The following is a 7582-nucleotide window of genomic DNA, read 5'->3' as shown; positions in this document are numbered from 1 at the left end:
TATCAGCCATTCCACGCATCTTCCAATGGCTGAGTTGAAGGAGGCGTGAGAGGCCAGCTACAGTCTGGCGGAGACCTGAATAAGGACTTACATTTTAAAGAATTGAGCTGTCTAAAAAAAATGCAGTCAGTCAACGTCAAGGAGTGGTTGGACCAGTTCCCCAAGCATTCCACCGCTATTAGCTCCATGCCTAGAAGTGCCAAAAGAAAAAGACAATAAGAAAAGTGTCATGAAACTTGAAACATGACACTGCCAATGCCCACGTAAAAGATCTGTTTGTAACTCAGCCTCCAGCAAATAATAAACAGTCTGCGCCGAGGAACAGGTATCATTTGGAGAGATAGCTCTGGAGATCCATTCCTAACCTCATAGCTGCTTTTCATCAAACAGAATTGGACCTCTAGGAAGGATTTAGCCCATTTCGGTAAGAGGAAATTTTGTATTATTTCTTTCGTTACTATTTTAGCACCTTTTTTAAAAAAAAGTTGTCTTTTTGAACATCAGCTTAAAGAAATTTTTGTTATGAGTAAATTATGATTTAATGGTCAACCAAATATTGACAGAGTACATTTTCATTCTGGGTATGTGCCCAATACAAGGATATTAGAATTTCATATTTCTTAAAGACAAATGTATAATAAGTTGATGTATTAATATACATGATTCTTTAGAACAAACTGGTCAAATATTGTTCATAATGTGGCTATTTATTGTATTCCAATTTAAAATGTCATTGTAGACTTAGAAATAGGTGCTACCAATGGTGATATAGGCGTATTGTGCCTTTGTAAAGCACAGTGGCTATCTCATGTAGAGCAGAACCAAAGCCTTTACACAGGTCAATATTCATGACAAAGTTGAAAATGGGCGGTTCAAGAGAATTTGCTGCTGAATTGGGGCATTATATCTGCTGCTTTGAGAAAACAAGTTGAATTTCTAGTAGGTTTTTAAATCATTTAGGATCTCCTGCTTTAAAATGTATTTGTATGCACCTGTGGAAGAGAAGTGCAGTGCACTGGACTGAACTCTAAGACTGGAACATATTTAACGCAGAGCAGATTATGTACAGAGGTTCACTGCAAACCTTTGTGTAGCCTGCTTTGCAAGATCCAAAAGGGTCAACGAAGCTCAGCAGATCTTAGGAAAGATTGAAAAGAGTGCAATTAAATACTTGGATTATAAACCTCAGGGGAGAAAGAAAAAAACTTTTGCTTCATGTAGCTGGATCAATCAGTTCTGTTTGGCGGAAAGCAGTGCACTCACCTTGAGGCTAAAGAGAGCTGCACCTGCTATACCACGTAACCTGCACAGTCTGGAAGATCCCAGGTCAGATTGCTGTTCTGGAAGGGAGTTAGTTTCGGTGCCCCTTGGAGGAGAGTTGGCTGCCCAAGGAAAGCCCTCCCCCCTCCTTCCCCACCCCCCCTCTAAATTGTCAACCCCATTCATTCACGCTTACTTGTTACCTTTCCTGGGCACTCATGGAATAGTGAAAATAAGTGAAACATTCAATTAGAAGAGTAATTGCTGTCCCCAAAGTCATCAGGACTGAATCATTTTAGGCACAATTTTGAATGACTTCTTTGTAGCAAGACAAAATCACCTATTCAAAAATTGCTGTCACCTTACAAAGTAAGCAAGATTACATCAGGATTAATGAATTATTAGTATTGGCTTAACAAAAAGACTTGCATCGTTCAGGACTTTCGGCTTTATAGGCAATTAAGTTCTTTTTTTAGGAATTGTGGCTACTGTTGCAAAACAGGAAACGTGACAGCCAATCTATGCACAGCAAGCTCCCACAAATGTCAATGTAATCATGACCAGGCAATCTGCTTTTAGTTGTCAGTTCAGGGATAACTATTAGCCAGGACACTGTGAAGAACTCCCCTGCTCTTCTTTGAATAATGCCACGGGATCTTTTACAGCCACCTGAGAGGGCAGATGGGGACTTGGTTTAATGTCTTAACTGTAAGGCACCATGCCTGATGGTGCGGTGACCCCCCAGGGGAGAACTCGCCTAGATTTTCTATTTGAGTCCCTGGCTCTCTTCGTCTCTGACCTGTTTTCTGGTCCTGTCATTCCATCTGAGTGCTCTGAGTTTTTTTCCTGGATTGGGCTTCAGTTTTAATGCTGGGTCTTTTGGCACATTTATATGCTGGGAACCCGGGAGATCAGTGCTTTAGTGGACAGTCGCAGCATCAAAATGTTGCTCTCTCCTTTATTGCATTTACATACAAATGTACAAACATATGAGTTAGGAGCGGGAGTAGGTCACTTGGCCCTTTGAACCTGCTTGCCATTCAATAAGGTCATGGCTGATCTGACTGTAACCTCCTATCTACCCCCGATAACCTTTCACCCACTTCTTTATCAGGAATCTATCTACCATTACCTTGAAAACATTCAAAGCTTCCACAGCCTTTTGAGGTAGGGAGCTCCAAAGACTCTCCACCCTCTGAGAGAATAAAATTCTTCTCATCTCTGTCTTATGTTGGCGACCCCTTATTTTTAAACGGTGACCCTTAGTTCCAGATTCTAGAACTGTGCACATGGGCATAGTATGGCATTGACCTGTGATTACAAGCCCCCTCGTAGCATTGACTTCCTGCACCCAGCTATGCTCTCAAAAGGAAGCCTCGGATAGAGGTCAGATTGTTCACTGCAGGAGAGGAAGCAAAAACTATCACCAGTCCACTCCTTGCACCGCCTTGGGTACCACCTAGAACAATACTGAGAGAAGCTTGCAAGAAAAGCTCCATGGGATGCATTTGGCCAAAAAGGGGGCAGTAGAAGAAAAGGTAACTGTTTCTTAAAGCAAAATACAGCGGATGCTCAAAGCCTGAAATAAAAACAGAAACAACCTGAAACATTAGCTCGACTTCTCTCCACCGATGCCGCCTGGCCTGCTGAGTATCTCCAGTGTTTCTTATTCCATTTCCTGTTTGCCTTGGCATAGTCATGTATAAACAGTGTTAGGCAAGTGAGGGCAATGATCAGCACATTTGGTTTCAGTCTTTTGAAATCTAGTGTGTCACTTGGAGCGTAGTCATAACATTGATGGCTGAATCATTGCATCAAGATCCTCATTCATTGTTTATGAAAAGAAAAGGGGATAAGCTACACAATCTCAAAGTTGCAGATCTACCAATTTCTATAGAATTCCTTTGTATTTTGCTCATTGTTAACTCATTTGAGTTAATGCCTTAAACATACAGTTCCCCCACTATTAATGCCATGTTAAGGCCTACGTTACAAAGCCACATTTTCAGTGAAAGAATAATTTAACAAGTTGGACTGTGGAGTTTTGCTGGAGGGAGCAGCTGGAGATGGGCTTCCTCATCGTTCTAGATCGATTATGATTGTTATGGCTTAAGTTGGGTCAAAATCTGTGCTTCCAATCGGTGTGAGAGGAAAGACACCAGCTGGAATTTGATACCATTGGACATGTTGGTTTTTGATACCAAATAGAGCAGAAGAGAACCTTTTTTCGATTCTTGAGGGCACCCAGCACCAGCTTCATCGAGTGTGGAAGTCTAAACTGGCTTTGAAATCAAGCAAAGTGAGACCTCCTTCCATTTCCTTCTCCAACGAGGCTCATTCTGCTTCTTTGCACATTCAGTGAGAAGTGATCTGATCAAGGCGCTTAAAATGATAAAGGAATTCGATAACGTAGACACAAAGAAACCATTTCCTTTGGTAAGGGAATCCAGAATAAGTGGGCATATTCCTAAAATTAGATCCAGGTGATTTAGGAATCAATACAGGATGGGGTATTTCACATAAAGAATAATGGAAATCCTAAATGCACACCCCAAAGATTGTTGGGTCAAGCGAAACATTTGAGACTGAGACAGACAGATTTTTATGTGGTAAGGTATTAAGGGATGTAGGGCAAAGGCTAGTAAATGGAGAGTTGAGGCTCAGGACAGCATTCATTTGATTGAATGGTGGAGCTGGTTTGAGGGGCTGAATGACCTGTTGTTCCTACCTACTGTCATGGTTTAGTTTAAATAATGTTCTGAGGTACCTCTTGTATTTGCTATTGTGTGTAGCTTTATAAGACCCACATTCAATCACCTCCGTCTAGTGCTGGAAAGGACAAGATTCTCCTTGTAGAGCAGTCTGCTGATGTCAGGAATTGGCCTGGGGGTGGGGGTGGAATCTCTCAATTAAGTACATCTACTTACATACCTGAATACCAACAGTTTAACAATTTATCTACACGCATTACCAGGAAGATGATGAAGTAAATGGTTGAACAGATAGGTGCATGCGTGTACGCAGGTCGTTATAATTGGGGTTCACATGCACGGAATCAGCTGGTTAAGCAGCAGGGTGACATTGATGGTGTTGTAAGTAGTGATAATGGGTAGTGATGTAGCCACGCAAAAATTAAAATGACATTCTTTGTTATGTTTTAGAATTTCTACGTGTTAACCCAAAGCCTGGACCATGGGCCTCTTGAATCCATTGCTCCTGCTGCTTGTCACAAGTAAGAGAAACATTCTGTACTGTAAGTCGGTAAAATGCATGAATGTGAAATAAATGAATTCTGCAGTTTGCGTAGTTTACATAAATAGGGCCTGATTCATAACTGAAGGAGCAGGTTTTGGAGGTTTAAAGGAATTAATAGTGATCGGCCTCTGTGCAAAATGCAAGTATTACACTAGGTCCTAGTATGATCCCACTGCTTATCTGGTTTAATGAATAATTTTTGTTATTATTTTCCTAATTAGTAACACATGTTTAAATATCTTGAATATTGAAACTAGTGTTTTCAACAAACTCACTTTTACTCAAGTGTATAGATCATTGAATCATGTAGCACAATTGGCCCGTTTGCCTCATTGATTTACACTCCAAATTTATCTGCATTCCAACTGTGATTACACTCCAACTCATCTGCGCTCTTTCCCGAAAGTCCTGCAAATTTTTCCTTTTCAAATACGTACTTTGGAAAGTTACTATTGAATCTGCTCCTGCCATCCTCTCAGGCAGGGCCCAGAGAAAGAGATTAAGGACAGAGAGAGCAGGAGGGACCTTCCTTACACAATGTATTATAAAGCAGTGGAATGCACTCTTGGTGTTAGTGATTAGCACAGAGGCTATGTCAGTTTTTAGGAGCTGGCTAGACAGGTAGGTTCAGGGAAAGCGAAATAAAGGGGTAAAGAGAGAACCATGTGGTTAGGACTACTGATCATCTGAAGGATATACACCAACATGGACTGATTAGGTCTACATTGAGAAGCTGGCCTCATTTTAAGACCGGAGAGTGGGTTGAGTCAGGATGGCGTTTGCTTTATTGGAGCATCTCCTGACATCCCACGACCTTGCATAAAACAAATCAGAGCCTATCCTAGACTTCACTTCAGGCTGAAACAGTATGGCTGCCAGAATGGCGCACACTCTGCTGAGATGAACACCAAACGGAGGTCAGGGCCCAATGTATATCGTAGGGCTGGGGCTTGAGTGTTGGAAGGGTCTAGTGCCTGAGCCAAGTGGCCTTCAGACTGTCCAGCAGCAGCCATCCCATCAGCAAGAATGGAGCAGTCCAGTTGTACCGCGTTATTTCTGCCAGGTTGAAGGTTCCAAAATCAGCCCGTACAGAATTAATGGCCTCAGATCAGGGTCTCCACTGGTTGAACCAGTCATCCACGGAAGTCCAACCAAACTCTTCCTCTTACTCAGCTGTGCCATCAGCAAATGCCCATCTCGCAGGATGACCTCAGTTTCTACAAGCTGGGTCTCTGCGTTTTCCCCCTGCCTGCCCATCTTGATGGTTAGGATGCCTAAGCCCAAAGCCAACGCTACCAAGGTTACATCACCACCTGCTTAATTCAGGTCTGCTTTCAAACAAACCGTCATGTTTGCTTCAAGGCTGACTCTCTTCTCATGGGTAACGTGCAGCAGAGTCTGGGGCTGTTTCTCCTCACTCTATCTCCCCCCACAATCCCCCGCCCCCCACCCCTCCACCCCTGGCCCAACCCAACTACGCAGCCCCCGCGGCTCACCCCAATCCTACCCCCAGGCCAGACTACATAACCCGGCCCGACCAGTCCCTCCACATCCCGACCAGACTACCTGCTCCCAACCCAACTACTCACACTCCCTTAGCCGATTACTCAAACCCCGCGCACCCCCCCCCCCCCGACCCTCCCAAACCCCGACCCGACTTCCTTACCCCGACCCGGTGACTCACCACCCCCACAGCCTGACTACCCAAACTCCCTGACCCAACCCCACCCCCCCGGCAAACCTCAAACAGAATCCCGCACCCCTGACCCGACTAGCGGCCCTACCCCACCTGATCCACCACCTCTGTCGACCCAACTAATCCCCACCTAACCCCACACAACTCAACCATCCCCTCAGCCTGACTGTCCCACCCGACCCTTCTACCCTCTGACAGAACGGACTGCCCAACCAACACGACTATTCGCTCAAGCTGACTGAACACCCGACTCGACTATCCCCTCAACCCAACCGTCCCCGACCTGTCTAAACCCCACTGACTGACTCAGGATTTGAGCCAACCCAACTAATGTCCTCCCAACGCGACAACCACAACTACCCACCCTGACTTTGCTCCCCACCCACCACTCACTCTCACTCACCCACCCACTCGCTTACTCTCCCACACACTCAACCACTTACTCGCTCAGTCACCCACCCACACATTCACTCACTCAGTCGCTCACTCATTGATAACTTTGGAGACCTTTAAAAACTTTTGTAAATAAAGTAGCTGATGTTATAAAAAGACGGGATAGTTCACTCCATTGCTCCTCTTCACTGGGGTTCCCCATGGTTCACCGCACTTGAAGTATCACCGCTGCAGTCGGGATCAGAGGTCTAAGGTGGGAGAATTCAAAATGGTTATTGTGCAGAAATTTGCAGTCAGCAGCGATCGCCCCAGCTTCACCACTGATCGGATGATTTAGGCCATTGATTGTGCAAGGCCCAGGTGGAAAGCTAAATAAATACGTACAAAATGGTTTTCCAACAGGTACCATGATGAAGATTTGTGCCTCCGAATCTACAACAATGGCCACCACGACAACACAAGTGTCAAATTCAACTGGAGCGACAAACCCTGAGCAAACAACAACGTCATTGCTAACACTAACCTCCGAGCAAACAACTTCAGAGACAACACCAACCTCCGAGCAACCAACTTCAGAGACAACACCAACTTCCGAGCAACCAACTTCAGCAACAACACCAACCTCCGAGCAAACAACTTCAGAGACAACACCAACCTCCGAGCAAACAACTTCAGAGACAACACCAACCTCCGAACAAACAACTTCAGAGACAACACCAACCTCTGAACAAACAACTTCAGAGACAACACCAACCTCCGAGCAAACAACTTCAGAGACAACACCAACCTCTGAACAAACAACTTCAGAGACAACACCAACCTCCGAACAAACAACTTCAGAGACACCAACCTCCGAGCAACGAACTTCAGAGACAACACCAACCACCGAGCAACCAACTTCAGAGCCAACACCAACCTCCGAGCAACCAACTTCAGCCACAACACTAACCTCTGAGCAAACAACTTCAGAGACAACAC

The 7582-nt window shown here is 44.6% G+C and overlaps 1 long non-coding RNA gene across 1 annotated transcript; it reads left to right on the top strand.

Annotated features, from left to right (window-relative positions):
- Positions 1–303: 303 nt before the first annotated feature.
- On the top strand, positions 304–7271 carry LOC144669957 (uncharacterized). The gene is made up of 3 exons (XR_013573800.1): positions 304–424; positions 4422–4492; positions 7007–7271. It is a non-coding gene; the product is annotated as an uncharacterized LOC144669957 (long non-coding RNA).
- Positions 7272–7582: the final 311 nt, after the last annotated feature.

Source organism: Cetorhinus maximus, chromosome 30, assembly GCF_964194155.1.
Source record: "Cetorhinus maximus chromosome 30, sCetMax3.hap1.1, whole genome shotgun sequence".
NCBI classification, from domain to species: Eukaryota; Metazoa; Chordata; class Chondrichthyes; order Lamniformes; family Cetorhinidae; genus Cetorhinus; species Cetorhinus maximus.
Note: the sequence above shows the minus strand (reverse complement) of the source record. Positions and strands in the feature narration are given on the sequence as shown.